Source organism: Choloepus didactylus, chromosome 23 (assembly GCF_015220235.1).
Source record: "Choloepus didactylus isolate mChoDid1 chromosome 23, mChoDid1.pri, whole genome shotgun sequence".
Taxonomy (NCBI): Eukaryota; Metazoa; Chordata; class Mammalia; order Pilosa; family Megalonychidae; genus Choloepus; species Choloepus didactylus.
Window position 1 is genome coordinate 26,943,885 of NC_051329.1, and position 20,452 is coordinate 26,964,336.

At 49.8% G+C, this 20,452-nt stretch overlaps 1 long non-coding RNA gene across 1 annotated transcript; it reads right to left on the bottom strand.

The window, feature by feature from the left end:
* Positions 1-11,704: 11,704 nt before the first annotated feature.
* LOC119519611 lies at positions 11,705-18,046 on the bottom strand. The gene is made up of 3 exons (XR_005214054.1): positions 17,870-18,046; positions 16,222-16,468; positions 11,705-14,959 (listed from the first exon to the last, which is right to left on the bottom strand). It is a non-coding gene; the product is annotated as an uncharacterized LOC119519611 (long non-coding RNA).
* Between the last annotated feature and the right edge of the window lie 2,406 nt (positions 18,047-20,452).

Below are 20,452 nucleotides of genomic sequence, written 5' to 3' on the forward strand. Positions count from 1 at the left end.
GGTTATCTGGTTACAAAGTTACAGTCGTAAGGCCATAAAGTGAACAAGATAAGGCATCATCAAAGGGTACCTTCACTGGAGAAAGGCCATTGGCATCCGGAAAACCTCTGTTAGCTGGGAAGGCATGTGGCTGGCACCTGCTTGCTCCCAGGTTACATTTCAAAATGGCTTTCTCCAAAGTTGTAGCTCTTGTAGTGTTTTGTCCTCTCTTAGCTGCAGCTGCTCCTCAAAATGCCACTCTCAGGTGCTCTTGGGGCATTTGTCCTCTCTTAGCTTCTCTGGAGCAAAAGTCTGCTTTCAATGGCCGTCTTCAAATTGTCTCTCATCTGCAGCTCCTCTCTCAGCTCCTGTGCATTCTTCACAGTGTCCCTCTTGGCTGTAGCAAACGTCTGGGCCTGTGTGGCTCTTTTTAAAGTACTCTGGTGATCCAATTAACACCCATCCTGAATGGGCGGGGTAACACCTCCAAAGAAATCATCCAATCAAACGTTTCACTCACAGTTGATTGAGTCACATCTCCATGGAAACACTCAATCAAAGGATTCCAATCTAATCAACACTAAATACATCTGCCCCCACAAGATTGCATCAAAGAGCATGGCATTTGGGGGGACATGATACATCCAAACGAGCACACAGTTGTTAAGGTTTATGGAGCATCTACCGTTTCTTTAGCTCCATAAGAACAACAGCAAGAATATCTGACATTGGGACAGCACCCAGAATATCCTCATCTTACCTGGTCCTCACTGAAACCCCAGGAGGCAAGGAGGGCAGGTGTGAGCATCCTCATTTTACAGATGAGACGATCATGGCTCAAATGGATAAAGTCACTCAAGTCATGGAGCCAGTAAAGGGTGGAGACAGGATCTGAACCCACTCCCCTTGGCCCCAAAGCCCATGTTCTTAATTGCGTTACTGAGCTCCAACAGCATCCGTCCTCTGCTGGGTTTTGGGGGACCCTGAGCCCTGGCTTCAGGGAGCATACATTCAGATAAGTGTGAAGAGACTCATACCCCAAAAACTATGCATGCAAAGCAGTATTTCCTACAAGCCCTAATGCATCCTGGGCTCCCCTGGGTCAACTTCTTTTTCTAAGAACAGCTCACCCTCATCCACAGTTCTGAGCCTTTTCTTGACTGTACCCTCTGCCTGGAAGGTGTTTCCGCCCCTCCCCAGCCTATCCCATCTTCACCAGACCAGGAGGCTCCTCCTCCAGGAAGCCTGCCTGGCTTTGAGGCCAAGAGCACTGCGGAAGGAATTTCTCTGGTCCTAGGGCTGGGTCTGAGGAGGGTGGTGCCAGGAGGGAAACACACGAGCCTGGATGTCCCAGACAGAGTGGGCCTTTACTAGGCCCTACATGTGGGGAATAAACTGGACTATTTCCTAATCGTTTCAGGAATAAAGGCTTTTAAAAGAAAAATTTTCTCTTAATTACAAAAGTGTCATGTGCTTAGAGTGGAAAAAAAAAAAGAAAAGAAAAATGGAACATAAACTCCTGCAGCCTCACCTGGTGGAGGTCAGCCCCGAGCAGGGCGGGGGCTCTGCCCCCAGGAGGGCAGGGGAGAGGGCCCCTCCACGTTGAGGATGGGGCTCTGGAACTGGGGAGACCGAGCTCAAATCTGCATTGTGCCCCTTGCTGACCCCGTAAGCTTGGGGCAGGTTCCTGGGCCTCTTTGAGCCAGTTTTCAGCTGTAAACAGGGGAGAATAACAGGAGATCCCAGCAGGGTTGATGGGAGGGTGAAAGGGTCCATGTAGGCAACTAGCTCCATGTCGTTGGTGTTCTCAGACTTTCCCACAGCAGCTGGAAACGCCCTGAGCAGCCCAAGCTCCATAAAGCCTGCCTTACTTCATGGAAAATGATAATAGTCTCATCACAAAAGCCAGGCCAGCCCTTGCTGAGCGCCCTCCCCAGGTCTGCATCCTGACACCAGCAGTGCAGGGATCCTGGTCCCTGCCCCTTGGAGGGCTTTCCCGGGAGCCCTGGGGTTCTGGGAGAAGGCCAGGCCCAAGCAGGAGTCTACCAATACTTCAGGCAGCAACTGCCAGAGTGAGCGCTGCACCAGGCTTCTCTGCAACCTCCTCAGCTCCGCAGCGGCCGTAGATCTTCCCTGACAGGGAGTGCAGAGGCTCAGCCTGAGAGACTGGGCAGGGCTGCCTCACCCTCGCCGTCCTCCTGGCTCTGCAGGACATAGCTCCTCTCCCGAGGCCAGGGCAGGGGGCCCAGGGCCAGGCGACTGCAGCATCCTCGTCCTCCTGCTCCAAGGCCACCCCGATGGGCTGGGCTCCCCTTCACTTCACCCGGGCCCCTTCCTCTCTGAGCTTTGCCTTCTGCAAATGCAAAGTAAGGGGGCTTAGGGCTGGATCTTTTTTTTAAATTAATTTTTAATCTTATAATTAATTTTTTAATTAATGGATTTTCTGGGGAGGAGTTTTGGGTTTACAGAAAAATTGAACAGAAAGTACAGAGAGTTCCCATATACCTTCTATCCCCTACACAAACATCCCCAAAGTTTCCCCAATTATGAACATCTTGCATTAATGTGGTATATCAGTTACAATTGATGAACCAATATGATATAATATTATTAATGCAAGTCCATAGTTTCCTCTAGGGTTCACTTTTTATGTTGTATGGCTCTGTGCATTTTGACAAATGCATGTCATGCATTCACTCTGGGTCTTTTATAAGATTCTGATGAAAATCATACTCACTATTCCTAAAAAATGCTCACACAAAACGTACAATTTTTTTTTGTAAATAAAGTTTTATTGGAACAATCACACCCATTCATTTACATATTGTTTATGACTTTTTCTCCCAGTTCAGTTTTATTGAGATATATTCACATACCCTACAATCATCCACTGTACGATCAACTCTTCATAGTACCATCATATAGTTGTGCATTCATCACTAAAATTTTTTTTGATTACTCCAAAAAATAAAAATAAGAATAAAAGTACAGGTAAAAAACACCCAAAACATTCCATCCCTCCATCCCCCCATTATTCATTTAATTTTTGTTCCCATTTTTCTAACCATCTGTCCATAGCCTGGATAAAGGGAGTGTGAGCCACAGCTTTTCACAATCACACAGTCACACTGCAAAACACACCATTTTGCATGAAACATTTACCAGAAGCTTCCCCACCAGATGCGCCAGGTAAAGAACCTCTGTCTTTCAAGGACTACTGTTATTTGCAAAAAGCAAATTGCAAAACAGAATGTAGAGAAAAAAAAAAAAAAAGAATGCAGAGTGTAATTTCATCTTTTTTAAAAAATATTCACTTATACTAGTACATGCATAGAAAAATCTGGAGGAATGCATATATAATAACGGTCACACGGTTTATCTCTATAGAGTAGGGTTTCAGGGGTTTTCAGTGCATACATCACACATTTTTAAGCTGCTTTTTTTTTAACAAGCATGTTATTTTAGGGATTTTTTTTTCTTCCTTTAAAATATGATCCTTTAATGTTATCACCAGCCATCTAAAATTCCCCAGATCATATATACCATACGTTTGAGCAAATTGAGTTGAGCAGTGACTCAGAAAGGTAGTAAGAACTCAGGCTTCTGAAGGCTGATTAACAAGACGATCGATCCACAGATATATGACCACAACTTGACACCACTGGGTTCCTATAGGCAAGGTAATTAAGCTGTCTCGGCCTTGGGTTATTCTCTAAAATGGGGTTAATGGTAGTTGCTGCATTTCAAAAGACTTCTTACTTTGTTAAGAAGGAAAAAATATATATCTTTTTTATTTTGGAAAGAAAAGATTCTTGAGTGAGGCAGGATCCCAAATCCCCAGGGGAGGTGCCTGGTCTTGAACCTGCTTCCATTTGCCCTGGCCAACTTCTCAAAGAGGACCCCCGGAACCCCACAGGGCCAGGATCCGAGAGGACAAATGTGGCTAATGGAATGCAGCCTTGGCTTTTGAGTCTGGCACCAGGTCAGCAATGGGGACATAAAAAAAACCAGACATCACCTCATCGCTGTCTCATCAAAAGAGGAGACTTTCTCCCTGCAGATCCCTGCAAGGGACAAATTTCTGCAGGGCGTTTTGCCTGGGAGGGAGCAGAAAGAACAGAATAGAGGATTTAGGGGTTCTCCCCATCTTGAGGGTCACAGAGCAGCTCATCTCATCAGCACAGCTGTGGGACCAGCCCCACGGTAACCATGACAACCTGAGATCCCAGGCATCGTGTGGATCCCTGACAAACATAGCCCCCTCCACTTTGCCCCCCAATTCTGCAAGGGGAGTAGTACTGTCAGCCTCTTCTAATAAGAACGTCCTGGCTCCGTGAGGTGAGGGAGCTTATCCAAGGTCATAAAAGTCCCATAAAGCTGGGATTTGTCCACCAGCTTGCCAAATTCCAGAGTCAGAGGCTCTCAGCTTCCTGGGAGCTAGGAGGGCCCTGATCTGGCCCTGCTCTCCTCAAACTTCAAGCGCAACCTTAGGCAGGTCTGAAAACTTAGGGATTTTCAGAAGGAAGCTCCAGCCTACCCCAATCTCCTCCTCCAGGATAGCTCTGCCATGAATTCATGTGTTAGGTTTCCCCAGAAGAAATAGTAGGAACACAGGGCCTCAGAAAGAAAACTAAAAGCAAGACAGAACCTAAAACCCAGGAGCAGACAGCCTCTAAGGACTACAGTGGGAAGCTTCCCACAAGTCCTGGATACCCAGTACACAATTTGAGGGGCCAACCGAGCTTCACCTGTTCCCCCTGGCTCTGCTTGCTCAGTCCACCCGACTCGGGGTCCTCCTGACTTCTCCTCCTCGGACCCCTGTCCTGGAAGGCTCTGGGGCCCCTCGCCTGGCTGGGTGCTGGTCAGAACACACTGTGACCCCACAGGCTTCTCGGGACTCCTCAGTGGGGCGCCCCTAGCCATGCCAAGGCAGACAAAGAGCCTCAAAAACAGGCCCCTCCATCCCTTCTCTCTTTTTTTTGGCTGTCTTCAGGGTAACTGCTCCCCAAGGGATGGCAGGCCTACCAGAGCCAGAGTGCCTGGTGTTTCAGGAGCAGCTATGAATCCAGATCTTTAAATGGGCAGCAGTGAAGGAAGGCTGACAGGTGGGAAGGGGCCACACTATTTACCCTTCTCTGTGCATAAGCAGGGTCTCCTCCCAAGTTCCAGTTCCCACCAGACAGCCCATCCTTCCCCGGTGCCAGGCCATGGGTTCTGGAAACATCCCCTCCTCCCCGGCTTCCACCTGGCTTTTCAGATAGAATTTCTGTAATTCTCTCTGCTGAACCCCAGAGGGGACTCTCTCTGACTGATAGGGCAACTAATTGAAATCCGTTTAAAATCCTGGGAGGGCTGAGCCAAGCTGGTCTGCAGGCCCCATCAGCCTGCTTGAGAGCCACGCTGCCTGGGCCTCTCAAATCCCATAACGTTAGTGGGAGAGGGACGATCACCCCCAATTCACAGAGGAAGAAACAGGCTTTGGCAGGCCCAAGGCTACCAAGTATGCAAGTGGCCAGGCAAGACCCCCGACTCCCAGCCCAGTGCTCTGTCTTTGTCCCCCAACCCAGCTCCCTGTTAGCTCCCCCCTGGCTTCTGTGCACAGACCCACTGCTGCCCTTCTCCCCACCAGAGGGTATAAAACCCCTGCCACTGGGCTCCCCAACAGCATGTCACCCCGGGAGTGGGAGGGTGTCCTGGGTCTCCATTATCTACAATACCCAAGGTGTCCCCATCACAGGATCTAGCACCAAATAAGAGTGACACAATAACAACAATATAAATACCATCTAATGTTTGTTCACGGTAAATTCCTACTGCATGGAACGTTCAGTGAGGCTTACTGTAAAGGTTCCTAGATTGTAAGCTCTTAGAGCAGTCACATCTATTCCCGAGTTTAAACTGTTACTTAAGAGATGTTTATATGGTACAAAATTTATATGATCTGTAGCACACCATCTAATATAACCTGCATGGTCGGTTTATTTAAACAACATAATTACATGGAATCTAGAATAGGGAATGAGATCTTGTTATTCTGTACAGGTTAATGTAATACCCTGATATATTCCAGAGTGTTTTAGGCAGAAAATAAAAAAGTATTTGCAAAGTCCCCTTGAGGGACTGGGGAAAAATGTGGAAATATTAAACTTCCCCTCCTGGGAAATTCCTGATATTGTTGCAAGCATTAGGGACTCCCAATTTAATAAGCCAGGCCCTCAATCTTGGGGCTTGCTCTTACGAAACATATCCCCACAAAGGGAAGCTAAGCCTACTTATAATTATGCCTAAAAGTCACTCCCAGAAGACCTCTTTTATTGCTCAGATGTGACCTCTCTAAGCCAACTCCGCAAATAAACTCAATTCTGCAAATATGACTCCCAGGAATGAGCCTGGCCCTGGCATTGTGGGACCGAGAACATCTTCTTGACTAAAAGGGGGAAAAAATGAAACAAAATAAAGTTTCAGCGGCTAAGAGATTTCAAATAGGGTCGGAGGTCATTCTGGAGGTTATTCTTACACATTATATAGATATTCCTTTTTAGTTTCTAGTGTATTAGAATAGCTAGAAAGAAAATACCTGAATCTGTTGAACTGTAATCCAGTAGACTTGATTCTTGATGATTGTGTAACTATATAGCTTTTATCACATGACCATGTGATTGTAAAAACCTTGTGACTGACACTCCATTTAACTAGTGAATAGTCAGAAGAATAATAAAATTAAGACCAAAAAACATAAATAATAGGGAAGATAAGGTGTATGGAATGTTTTGGGTGTTCTTTTTTATTTTTATTTTTTTCTTCATTTTAGAGTAATGAAAACATTCTAAAATTGATTGTGGCGATGAATGCACAACTATATGATGATACTGTGAGCCAGATTGTATACTTTGGATGGATTATATGGTGTATGAATATATGTCAATAAAATTGCATTAAAAAATCCTTCTGCACGTGGGAAGGAAATAAAAGTTCTCAGCTCATGCTCCAAGGGTCTTGCCTTCTGCTTTTCAGGGGTCAGATGGAAACTTGGGGTGTTAGATAAGCTCGGACCTGGGCCTTCTGTAATTAAAACAGCCCAGCTTCTACTTTTTAAGCGCTTACTGTGGTTTTGAGTGCCTTGTGCCTAAATCCTCATGTGTGCTCTGAGAAAACAGACTCCGTGGGGCAGACCCGGCTGGTTCCACAGTGGGAAGGGGTAGAGCCAGGACTCCACCCCGAGTCTGTGTGTCCCCTAGGACAGGGTGGGCATCACTGCCCCGCCCTGTGCCCACGTGTCCCCTGCTCTCCAGGCCTGCCCAGGCCTGCTCACTCAACCTCCCTGCCTTAGCTGCCCCATGCTGGGCTGCCTCCATGAGGGAAGACAAAGCAGGTCTCAGACCCGGCTGAGAGGAGACCCTCTAGAACCCGCTGCATCCTTCCCTGGTGCCAGGCAGGGGCTCTGGGCAAGAGCCAAGGCTCTGCCGCAGCAGCCCAAGAAGCAGAGCCAGGCAGGCAGCTCAGCCAACTGCCAGGGAAGGCACAACGGCAGTCAGGAGGGGGACCTGGATGGGGGGGAATGGATGCCTTTGGTGGCCCCACTTCCCTGCCAAGGCATGGTGGGTACACTAACAAGCCCTGGGCAGTCCTGGGTGATGGGTGGCTCTGAATAACACACACCAGGTTTGTCTGTGAACACACAAACCTGCTCTGAAGGACAGGTGACAATCTGATCATCCTGGTTGCCTCTGGGGAGGACCCCAGTGGCTGAGGGTCAGCAGAGGGGGAGGGAGACTTTTCACTGCCGACCCTTTCAGCTTTTGGACTTTTGAACCACTCATAAATAAAGAAGACATTTAAAACCCTGGTTCTGCAAACCATTGCTGTGTGACCTTCAGCAAGTCACTTAACCTCTCTGAGCCCGTTTCCTCAACTATAAAATAGGGTCAATCATAGTACTGACTTCAAAAGGTAAAGCTGAGGCATAAATGAAAAATATGTGTGCAAAATGCTTAGTGTGGCGCCGGACACAGTAAGAGCCATTAAAATGGGACTGCCATTGTTATCATCATTCACCTGACAGATTCCAGGCAAGGGCGATTGCCACAGTCCTCTGTCACCTTCGGGACCCCATCCTTGAAATGGAAGCAACTCCAGCAAACACCAACTCTGTCACCACCAGCTTAGCTACCATACCCCAGAAAAACACATTCTTAAACTTAATCCATTCCTGTGGGTGTGGACCCATTGTAAATAAGATCTCTTCAAGATGCCACTTCAATTAAAGTGTGGCCCAAATGAATGAGGTTGTGCTTTAATATGGATTACTGGAGACCTTTATAAGCAGAGTGAAAGTCAGAGAAAGCCAGAGGAAGCAGCCAGAAGCTGAAAGTCAACAGAACCTGGAAGAGAAAAGGGAAGTCAGGAGAGGCCGCCATGTGCATTGTCATGGACAGAAAAGCCAAGGACCAAGGATCGCTGGCAGCAGCCCCAGAACTCCACAGTTTTGGGGGAGAAAGCATCACCTTGATGATGCCTTAATTTGGACTTCTCCTAGCCTCAAAACCGTTAGCCAATAAATTCCCATTATTTAAGCCAACCCATTGCATGGTGTTTGCTTTAGAAGCCAGGAAACTAAAATACTCGGTGTCTTGGGCAGATCATGTCACCTCTCTGTGCCTCAGTTTCTTCCTCTGTGAAACGGAGATAGCAGAACTTGCCCACTCTTCCCAAGGTTATGTCGACCAAAATGCAGGCATTCGATATTTCCCAGTGATCTCTGCAGCAGGCATGGTGCCAGGCACATGGGGTGCCGAGGCCAGAATGAGGGGCTCACAGTCTGGTGGGAGAGGCAGACACATTAACACATGCTTGCAAAAAGAGGGATGAGTGCTGGATGAGGGAAAGGGGGGTGGGAGGGGGCAAGGGACTGTTGAGAAGCCAGTGGAGGGGCCTAACTCAGCCTGGGGCAGGGAGGGTATCCAGGAAGGCTTCCTGGAAGAGGTATTGTCACAGTTGAGCCTTGAAGGTTGAGCAGAAATCCATCAGTCAGAGGAGAAAGTGGGTCAGGAAAGGGCTCCGCAAGTAGGGGAAGCAGCAAGAGTAAAGGCCCAGAGGTGTGAGACTCAGTGAGTTGTTCCAGAATGAGCCAGAAGGAGGCTCAGCTCTGAGGGCAGCAGGAAGTTAGGAAAGATACTGTCCTTGACCTTAGAGGACTGCCTAGTTTCAAACCCCAGCTCTACCACTTACCAGCTGGGTGACCTTGGGCAAGTTACTTAACCTTTCTGTGCCAAATGAGGCTCACAGTGCTTACCCAATAGTGTTGTGAGGATGAAAGCAAGTTTAAATACATGTAAGATGCTTAGAACAGGGCCTGGTACACAGTAAGCTCTTGTTCCACTCTGTCCCCCACAGGCCCAGGCGCTTAGCGGCTGTCAAGGAAAAGTTGACCAAATAAATATTTGTTGGGTGGATGAACAAATAAGCAAACAGGCCACCAAGCTCTTGGCCAGTCCATGACCCCCTTGTTGGCCCAATGGGCTGGGGGCTGCTCTGGCCTCCCTGCTTCCTGCTCACCACTAAGCTGGGATCAAGCAGATCACCAGGAGGGCAGAGCAATGTCCCCACCCCACCTGGGAACAACCTCTGCCAGGAAAGGCCCCCTGCCGGCCCAGCCCCCACTGTCGGGCCTTGAAGGACAAAGAGACCTCTATTTATTACTGCCTGCTAAGACCATGCTCAACAGAGGGTTCCATCATGGATAACACAGATGTGACTCTCCCTCTTTTATGGAGGAGACTGAAGTTTAGGGAGGACAGGGGCTGGCCCAGGGGGCTGGGGGAGTCCAACCCAAGGCCATGGGGCTCCAAAGCTGGGCTTCTCCACCACCCCTGTTGTCTGCCCATCCTAGCTCTCTCCTGCTTGCTTGGCCTGGTTACTGAGGTTCCCATTCAGACGCACATACAAGACTCAGTTTCAACGTGAAAGCCTCAGAGGGAGAAGGGGCTAGGGGAAGGTAGAGGGAGATCACAAGCAAGGATGTCAGTGATGACACCTTCAAGATCATTCACACTGTGCAATTGGGGAAACTGAGGCCCAGAGAGGTTCCATAAGCCACTCAAGACTGCTCAGCCCCTCCTTGGCAGGGCTGGCATGGGGTCTGTTCCTTCCTTTCACGTGCACCTGCCTTGATGTCCCGGGGAGGGAGGGTTGGTGGGCCTTGGTCTGAGACAACCTGTCTGCAAACAGGGACCTAGAAAAGAAGGGGCCACTCTTTATTGCTCAGATGCGGCCCTCTCTCTCTACCTAAGCCAACTTGAAAGGTGAAATCACTGCCCTCCCCCCTACATGGGATCAGACACCCAGGGGTGTGAATCTCCCTGGCAACGTGGAATATGACTCCCGGGGAGGAATGTAGACCTGGCATCGTGGGACGGAGAACATCTTCTTGACCAAAAGGGGGATGTGAAAGGAAATGAAATAAGCTTCAGTGGCAGAGAGATTCCAAAAGGAGCCGAGAGGTCACGCTGGTGGGCACTCCTACGCACACTTTAGACAACCCTTTTTAGGTTCTAAAGAATTGCGGTAGCTGGTGGTGGATACCTGAAACTATCAAACTATAACCCAGAACCCATGAATCTCGAAGACAGTTGTATAAAAATGTAGCTTATGAGGGGTGACAATGGGATTGGGAAAGCCATAAGGACCACACTCCACTTTGTCTAGGTTATGAATGGATGAGTAGAAAAATAGGGGAAGGAAACAAACAGACAAAGGTACCCAGTGTTCTTTTTTACTTCAATTGCTCTTTTTCACTCTAATTATTATTCTTGTTATTTTTGTGTGTGTGCTAATGAAGGTGTCAGGGATTGATTTAGGTGATGAATGTACAACTATGTAATGGTACTGTAAACAATCGAAAGTACGATTTGTTTTGTATGACTGCGTGGTATGTGAATATATCTCAATAAAATGAAGATAAAAAAAAAAAAGAAAAGAAGGGGCCAGGAGTGGTTTGCAGGCAGCTTTGCCGGCGAGAGTCAGGTGGGAGCCGTAAATCAGACGCTGCAGCTGCTAGTCCTAGCAGGGGAAGCAACCCCATTGGCACCCACAACCCAGTAGAGTCGGGCTCTGCTGCTCTGCCCCTCCATCCGCAGTGAAACCAGGATGTCCAGAAAGGCCCTATGGGGATGGCCCGGTGACCTTTCCCTGCAGCCAGGCAGCGCCCTGAGGAGTAGCCAAGAGCATGTAGGAGGAGCTTGGCTGGGCCCCCGGGGCGGGTCTGAGGTGGGCGGGGCCGGGGGTGGGGAAACCCAGGCCCTGTCCCAGGGGAGGTGATGGCCTAGGTGGGGACATAGGGAAGGCCTGGGTATGACAAGGTAGCTGAGGGGGTGGATGACGATCACAATGATAATAACTGTTTCCTGTGCATGTCACTGCGAGTCTCAGCACAACCCTATTGGGGGGCCACTATTTAGCCCCATTTTACAGACAAGGACTCAGAGGCCCAGAATGACTATGTGACCGCTGCCCACCTGGCCCCTTGCTGGGAGGGCAAAGGCAGAGTCTGCCGCAGCGGCTGTATCCCCTGGGCAGTGCCCCACACACGGTACAGCTCAGGACACCGGACAGGTGGAAAGGACAAGCCAGCCCCAGGGGGGTCATAGAGAAAGGAACACCCACTCCCCCCACCATGCTCCAGGTAGAGACTCATCTGACCTCCTATCTGGCAAAGTCCATGGCCTGATCTGAGCCTCACAGGTTCACGAGAGGGGCCAAGACCTGGACATTCATCCCCATTTCACAGAAGAGAGAACTGAGACTCAGGAAGGCTGTGTGACTTGCTTGGGGTTCCCGGCCAGCCAGCCCCTCCCCTCCCTGATCCAATCACCCTTCTCCAGCCAAGGACTGGGCTTGTTGCCAGGAATAAATAAAACCAGGGATGGCTCCCATGTACTAGGCATGTAGCATCTCATCTTTCGGGTTTTTTTCTTTTTTTGTAGGAGCTTTATTGAGATATAATTCACAAACCATACAAATCACTCATTTAAAGTGTATAATCCAATGACTTAGGATATCCACAAAGTTATGCAACCATCACCAGTCAATTTAAAACATTTTCATCACCCCAAAAGAAACACCATACTCCTGTGCAGTAACTCAACTCCTCATTTCTGCCCAATTCCCCCAGCCCTTAGGCAACCACTAATCTACTTTCTGTCTCTACAGATTTTCCTATTCTGGAAATTTCATGCAAATAGAACCATATAATATGAACATCCTTTTGAATAAGGTGCTGTCGATACACCCATTTCCCAGATCGAAGTTAACTGAGGCTTGGAGAGGTGAAATCCTGATCAAGGGCCCTCAATGAGGCAACGGTGGTGGGATTCAAACCCAAGCCTGCCTGACTCCAGAGGCCCTGCCCTTCATCACCAACTCCACCAGCAGAGACTCTTGGAGCGACAGGGCAGCCCTCCCCACCCTTCTCTTCCCTTTTCCCTGAGCTCTGGGACCCATCCCCCACTTCTTCTATACCACCCAGAGGTTCTGCCAGGGAAACCTCAGGCCCAGGGACCCCACCCAGTTCTCATGAACCCTGATCTCAATCCTCCTAGCCTTAGCTCATGCCACCTCCTCTGGGAAGTACTCCCTGATTGCCCACCTTTCTCAGCACTCCCACTGCATTTGCCCATAGAAGAACAAGCAGCCTGGGCCCCAGCAAGGTATCTGGGGTTGCCTGGTGAGGTCCAGATTCTGACTCCCACACACCAGTGCTCTTCCCCCAGCCCATTCCAAATGGGAAACCCCTCTGGCCCAAGGAAGAGGATGGCGTGCCATGCTGCAAGTCTGGGTGCCTGGGTTTGAGTCCCTGTTCCAGGGGAGCTGGCACACACACAGCACCTCCTCAGGCTGAACCCCAACAGGCCCTCATCTCCTCCACCCTCACCCCATCCTGACAAGTGGCACCATCAGGCCCATGGGAAAAGGGGTGAGGGGAACAGGCGCAGCAAGGGTAGTGATCTGCCCAAGGCCACAGGCTGACTGCGGACTCCCCAACTTACCCTTGACCACACACTGGATTAGGAACCCCAATTTGGGGCTCCCAGGGCCTCCAGATTTGCCCCTCTATTAGCACTTATAAAATTGTCCTCTTGTTGGTGTTCCTGATGAGGAGAGCCAGGACCCTGCCCCCTTCGTTGCTATATTCCCAGTGCACGGCTGGGCCCAGTTATGTCTCAGGAAATGTTTGAATGAATGATGATAGGAGGGATGGTGTGTGTGTGTGTGTGTGTGTGTGTGTGTGTGTGTGTGTGTGTGTAGTGGGGTGGGGGTGGGGGCTTCAACCACCTGCTGAGAATCACAGGATGTCATTTACTATCATCACATGGTCTTATACCAGCTTTTTGACTCCTTTATCTAGAACTCTTGACTTTTTGGAGTCCTATGCCTCTTGGAGAATCACCCACACAATCCTGCACACAGTGTGGGGGCTCCTGGCCCCCTGCAGCTCCTGCATGGGCCCCCAGGAGTCAGCCCCCGGACTCCAAGTTGAGAACCGTCTACCATGTCACACTGCCCCATCCTGGAGATACAACAGATGTGAATGCACCAAGGCTCAGAGAAGAGTGGGGTCTTCCTAAAAGTGGCATATCAAGTCAGGCAGAGTGTATCACCAATGAACCCCAAAATTCCAGTTTTTTTTTTATTAGCAGGTGTCCTAAGACATATAAAGTGACCTCTCTGAGCCTCATCTGTACAAAGAAAATAACAAAACCTGTGGTACAGGATCGCTGCTAAGAGTACAATGATGCATGGAATCCCCTTAGGCCAATATCTACTACACAGTGACTGCTCAGTTCATGGAATGTAGGACTAATACTGTCAGGCCCTGCTATTCCCCATTGGCCATTCTGGATCCCAGCTCAAAACTTTTCTCAGTATCACATAGTGGGTAAGATTGGGGACTACTGGAATGGCAGTAACAATACCTACCAGTCAGAGCTGTGGTGAGTCTGAAACAATACACGTAATGGACTTAGCACAGAGCCAGGGACTTAGTAAGTGCTCAATAAACCTTAGCTACCTACTGTTACTTATTACTCTACCATTGTCTTATGTCTGTCACCATCCCTGGCTGCAGGGCACCTTGTCCACTAGGAAGGGGCTGGTCCCCAACCTCCAGGGCCTTCTGGTCCCAGGAGTGCTAACTCAGCTAGGGAAGGAGCTACCAGTGCTCTGCGTTTCCATACAGGCTTGAATGACCCCACCCTGATTTCCCAGGTGCCTGCTAGGGGACTGGAATTCCGGAAATGCTGGCTAAAACCCCGATTTTTGCAGTCGCGGAGGAGCCCCCTTTTTACAAGTGCAGAAACTGAGGTATGAGGAGGGAAGGCTGCTGCCCAAGGACACAACAGACGCCAGGACACAGGCGCAGGACTTGATGCACCGGTGTCCTCGAACAGGCACCGTCTCCGAAGGAAGCTCACACACTTCTCCAGCAGCCCCGCCTCTAAGCCAGCTCCCGGCATGCCCCGCGACGCCCTCACACCCCTTGAGCTCCGCCGCCGTCGGGGCGATACTCACCACGGAGGAAGCAATCGCGATCAAAGACGTCGCTATTTCCCGCGGTCCCCGGGAACTCCCTACGACACCACGGCGAGACCAAAACCGCCTGGGGGAGGGGGGTCAGGTCCGGGCTGAAAGCGGCTAACCCCCGCCTCTCCGAGCCCGGGCCTTCCTTCGGAGGAGCGCTCGGAAATCTTCGGAGGCCGGAGTGCGCGTTCGGGTGTTTCCGGCGCCGAAGGGCGGGGCTAGCCGTGATACACTCTGGCGTGCTTGCCGCGGCCGGCAGGGGGCGCCGTTGGCAGCGCGACTGCTGTCCGGCGGGAGAAACCGTCTGGGATTCCGAGGCGTAGAGCCGGGTTTTGTAGTCCTGAAGCCTCTGTTTCCTCTGGAAAATGGGTTTGATGACCAGAATCCGCCTCTCAGTCTTGTGAAACTGCAATGGCACCCAGATAGGTTTGTGAAAGGTACCAGGAGACACACATTGATGATTAAGCAAGTTACTTAAACTGTCTAACCTCAGTTTGTTAATCTATAAATGGGAATGATGATTGTAACTTCCTCCCCTGATTCTGTGAGGATTGCACACACGTAAATGGCTTGGCACAGAATCTGGCACCTCGTAACGACCCAGTAAACGGAAATGATTGTGCTAAGGGTAAAGCCAGGAAATAACTTCCAAATCTTGGTTCCTAACTAAACTCAAAGACCTCCAGACCCAAAAGGGAGGCAACTGCTGCAGCAAAAGCACTGGTTGGGAGTCGGGAGACGTGCCACTGATTAATCGGGTCTCAGTTTCCTTAGCTCTGGGATGATGGTCTCTAAGGCCCTCTGAACTTGGCTTTCCTGAACTCTAGCTTGTGAAATGCAGCCCACAAGGCTCATAATTAGAAGTAGAAGGTGGGAAGTCACCACAGGTTGGAATTTATTCATTCGATAAGCTTTACAGAGCATCTTCTCTGGTCCCAGGCCCTGGGGATCCAACATTGAATAAAAGATGGTTTTTGCCCTTGTGGAATTCACAGGGCCATTTACAATAAATAATAAACGACTGTTTAGAATGCTGTGTTAAGGCTAGAATGAGCTGCCCAAAGGAAGTAGCTATCAGAACTTTGGGTTGGGGCAAGCTCCCTGCGGGAGGAGGTAACATGGAGTATCTGACAGATAAAGAGGAGTGGAGGTGGGCGTGGGGAAAAGGATTCCAGACAGGAAGCTCAAGCCTGTGATTCAGCATAGCAGAATCAGAAATGTCCTGGAGGTGAGCCTGGGAGCTAGAAGGGATTTGGGCAGAGGGAGGCATGGGCAGAAGAGGGCACATCAGCCCTCTGTCCTTTCCATCCAGCCCTGTCACCTCCTAAGCCACCACCAGGAAACATTCTTGTGTCCTTTTGTCTGTCCTCACCATTTTGTTCACCCATTGCACACAAGGACTACTCCCTGCCGCCACAAGCTTATAGTCTAGGAGAGGATGGAAGGCACAGACGCAATGACTTGCACACGTCATCACCTAGGTCCTAGGATGTGCACTATGAGCTGGGCAAAGAAAGGCTTGAACTGGGAGGTGAGGGAGGGTGGGAGGTGTCCCAGAGAGAGGGCCAGTCTTGAGCAAAGCCAGGAGATGGGACAGGGTGCTACTTTTTTAATCATGGTTCTGTGCTTGGCAGGTGATTGAATCTCCCCAACCCTCAGTTTGCTCACCTGTAAAGCTTCTTAGAGTTGATGTGATGCTGAAATGAAATGAAAAATAAAATATGTAAAAGACTTAACAGCAGGACCTCAATCAGTGAGGCTGGAAGGCTGGTTGAGGCCAGATCCAGACACAGTTCTCGAGCTCTGGGGACACTGGTTCAGAATGCATATTCCCAGGTCCCTTCCCTGCAGATTCTGACTTGGAGGATCTGGGTAGGTGTGAGAATCTGCATTGGCGACCAGTACCCAGGAGTTTCTGAGGCAGAATTAAAAAAAAAAAAAATTAATACAGAGCACATTGTCTGAGTTACATTCCCATACCAGCCCATGAAGTCAGCTCTGCTTCCTCCTTTCTCCACCCCTAACCTCCTCAGAAGCCAGAAGGGGGTCCAGGCACCTAGCAGAGCCTTAACCAGTATGTATGATGAGTCCCCGTTGCAAGCTCCTCAGGGCTGCTGCAGTCTCTGTCCACTGCAGGCGCCTGGCTCAAGGCCAAGGCCAAGGTTTCAGAAACTTTCTTGGCCTATTTCCCCGATGTTGGCATCTGCTGCCTTTGGGTGGTGCTGGGCTGCTGCTGATCCCTGCACATCCTCATGCAGACTGACTGCAGAGGGACAGGCCAGGCTTCACATCTACCCCACCCAAGACTGTGTCCACTTGCAGCGGCCTCTTTTAAAGCCTGGTAGTGCCTTATTAATTGGCCAGCATTGACCCTCAGGAATGAACTTTTACCAAGCCTCAATACTCCAATTTAAACTCTGGCATGGACTCTTTCTAAATGCACTATGGACTGCCTTCTCCCCCAGCAAAACAGAAGCTGTTTCTTGTTTCCCTGAGAGACAATGTGGAGATTGGCAAATGCAGGGGTCCTGGACACCCCACTCCAGGCCTAGGTGTGAGCTGCAGCCCATCCCCCACCCTGATGTGTGACTTGGCTAGTCACTTCCTCTCTGACGTCTCTGTCCTAACTCTGTGGAACGGGGTGACCCTGCACAGCTAGCAGAGTGGTTGCAGACACTACCTATGTAAGGGGCCAGCGTGAAGTAGGCTGGTACTGACCACACGGAGGTTGCCAAAATTTTTTCCCTGATGACTCAAGAGCTACACTATGAACAATCAACCATGGTTATGACTGTTTTCTACCTATCCATCTCCTCAGGCTGGTTTGTCCAGAAAGCTGAGTTCCCTGTCATTTTGATTCCCTGCAACCCAGAGAAAGACAGAAACCTGGGGGGGGGGGGGGAAGCCAGTTCTTGATGCTCCTTTCTTCCATTAAGTTGACAGAAGGAACCCCCAAAGCAAAGCCCCTAGCCAATCATGATGGAACATGTTTCCCACCCTCTCTGAGCCTCAATTTCCCAATTCTTGAAGTGGGGATAGTAACAGTGTCTACCTCACAGGGTTGCAAGGGTGAGAGACCAGGCATGAAAGCAGAGTATCTCCTCCCCTCCCCCTCCTTCATTCTGAATGCTACTTAGCTCCCTGCTCTTGGTCACTTAGGAACGACCAGTGAGTCATCTTGCTTCCAGTGTCTTGGGAGCCACACTCAAGAATCATTCATCTGTAATTGCCTACATCCGGAACTGGAGCGGGAGGCGGCAAACCTGCGATTCCACCCACCAGCTCCTGACCTTTGCAGCGGAATTCAGCCTCCCACCTGGTACAGCCCCAAGGGGGCAGAACGGTGGGCGGCAGGCCATCCGCAGGCTTTCATCAGCTGTGGGCTGGTCCCCTGGTGGTTAAGAGTGTGGGTGGACGCTGGAAGGAGAGGCTTGCACAAAACCACACGTAGTTCAGTTTTTGCTGTTAGCTTCATAATGGGAGACTGCTGCCCCTTTACTATAAATCAAGCCCTGCAAAAGGGAGGAGGAAGAGGGGAGGATGGAAGGGATAAGGAGGACAGAAGTAATTGGGGAAAAAGAAAAAGGAGATACATGATAGAGGGAGACGGAAAACAGAGGGGGAAGGGAAAGAAGTGGAGAATGGAAGGGGCAAGGGGAGGAAAGACGGAGAACATGCGGACAATGAGCACTAACGGGAAAGAAGATGGGCAAGGAGAGAGAGAAACACTCAGCACTGCATAGACATAATATAATTGCTGAACTCAAAAAGGAGTGGGGTGAGCTTGCAGGCAGTGGGGTAGGCAGGGCTCGAGCCTCAGAAAAGGTGACCACATGGCTGGGTGTGGGAGGCTCAGGCCTGAAGGTGAGGGGGTGACACGTTCAAGCCCATCTACTGCCCACCTCCCAACCCCCATTGTGCAGGCAGCCTTCTTCCAAGGGCTTGGCAGGCTCAGGAGCTGTCCAGATATCTGGTGCTGAAATGAATGGGTGGTCACGGGTCTCTCAGGCAGGGTGTACAGTCATTCAGCAATTACTATTGAGCACCTACTGTATGCCAGCCACTGTTCCAAGTGCTGACGAAATCAGCAATGAATAAAACCAACACAAAATCCCTTCCTTTATAATGCTTATATTCTAGTGGGAAGAGACAAGGTAAGTGAGATACACAATAGTCTGTATCTAAAAGGTTAAGTTCTATGGAGACAAATAAAGCAGGAGATGAGAATGAGGAAATTAGCAAATGCACTCCAAACCTGTCACATGCTGTTCCCTGCAGAGGTGACATGGTGGTGCAGGAGGTCCTGGCCAGGAAGTGGGCCCTCAGGTAAAGGATTCTGTTGCTAGGTCATGGGTCACAGGGACTCCCAGCTACCCCCATCCCAGCAAGCTGCCCATTCCCTTTCCAAGGGCCTCTCATTCCCCCACTCTCAGGCCCTCTGGGCCTTTACCATGCAAGAGAAATAGAGTTTCCACCTTGTGTGTCCAGCAGCAGCCCTCTGAGTTTGGCAACCCAATTCCTCTCTGGCCTCAGTTTACCCACCTATAAAATAGGGACAGTGATCCCTGCCTAGTGAACAAGGTTTGAGGAGCTACCAAGGAGAAAGTAGTGGCTCTGCTGCACACATGGGAGAGATTCTCCTGTATCAGAGATCTCATTTTGCTGATACCCCAGCACCCACCACAAAGTCACTGCAGATGGTGACTGAATGAAGTGAGCATTCGCAGGGAGCTTGACTGCTTTATCCTTTCCCCTGCAGTACCAATACTGGAGAGAGTGAGATCTGGGGCCCACTGGAGCCCAGTCAGCAGCCCAGGGACAGAGGCAGAGGTCCAATTCTGCATGACCTGGCATAGCCAGGGCCGTGGGTCCTCCAGTACAGGCCACTGGATACTTGTCCTGGGATATTCTCCGGGGCAAGAAGGGCCCAAGGTCAAATAAGTCTGGGAAACTCAGAACACTCTAGTTACCTCCAAGAAATTCCCAGTGCTCATTGCCAACTCTAGTATCTGGGAAAATCTGCTCAAAGCATGCTTTAACTCTCTTGGCCATGAAATAATTCTCTCTTTCCTTCTCCTTTTTTGACCTATTATCCTCCTGAGGAAAGTGTCTTGGGACCTTGGATTGAGATTTGGAAAGGACTTGAGAATTCTTGTCCTGGGGAGACAATTATGAGGATTTAGAGGGTTCTATAACCTGTGTCTATCACATAACATTTGCTCAGTAAACATTTGATGGATGAATGAATGAATGAATATGTTGTTCTATTTATTTTCCAAATGGCAAGAACCATGGAGAGGAAGGTGAAAGAGATTTGAACCCCAAGGACTCAGGGAAGACTCATTCTTAATCCCCTTTAGACCACACATTTGGAGAACTGGTGAGATACATTCATTCATTCATTCATTCACCCAACTAAAATAGAGTGATAAAGTGTCATGCTGGGAATTGGCACTGGGGAGCACCCAAGAGGGGATGAGTAACTAAGTGTGGGGGTGAAGGAGGCCTGGGATGGCTTCCTAGAAAAGGTGAGCCTGAAGGACAATGAGGGTCCTTTGGGGGGGGGGGGGTCTAACCTCAGTGTCATTTTTCTTGGAATTCACAGCAGCTGAGATCCAATGATTGTGATCCCCAGGCTTCAACAGAACCCATCTTGGCCCTCTCCCCTCTTTTATCTGAGCCTTACCACTTCTATCCCTGTTGTCAGCCTTCCTACACCCAAAGGATGTATCTGCATTCTGCGGACAACCGAAAAGACCCAAAAGAACAAGGCTTTAATAGCAACCTTTCAAGCAGAATGACAAATATACATGGAGCTATGTGACAGCAAGGGGGCCCTGTCCAAGCCCCTCAAATGCCATTCTCGGTAGCCTCAGACCAGTCACTCACCTTCATCTTC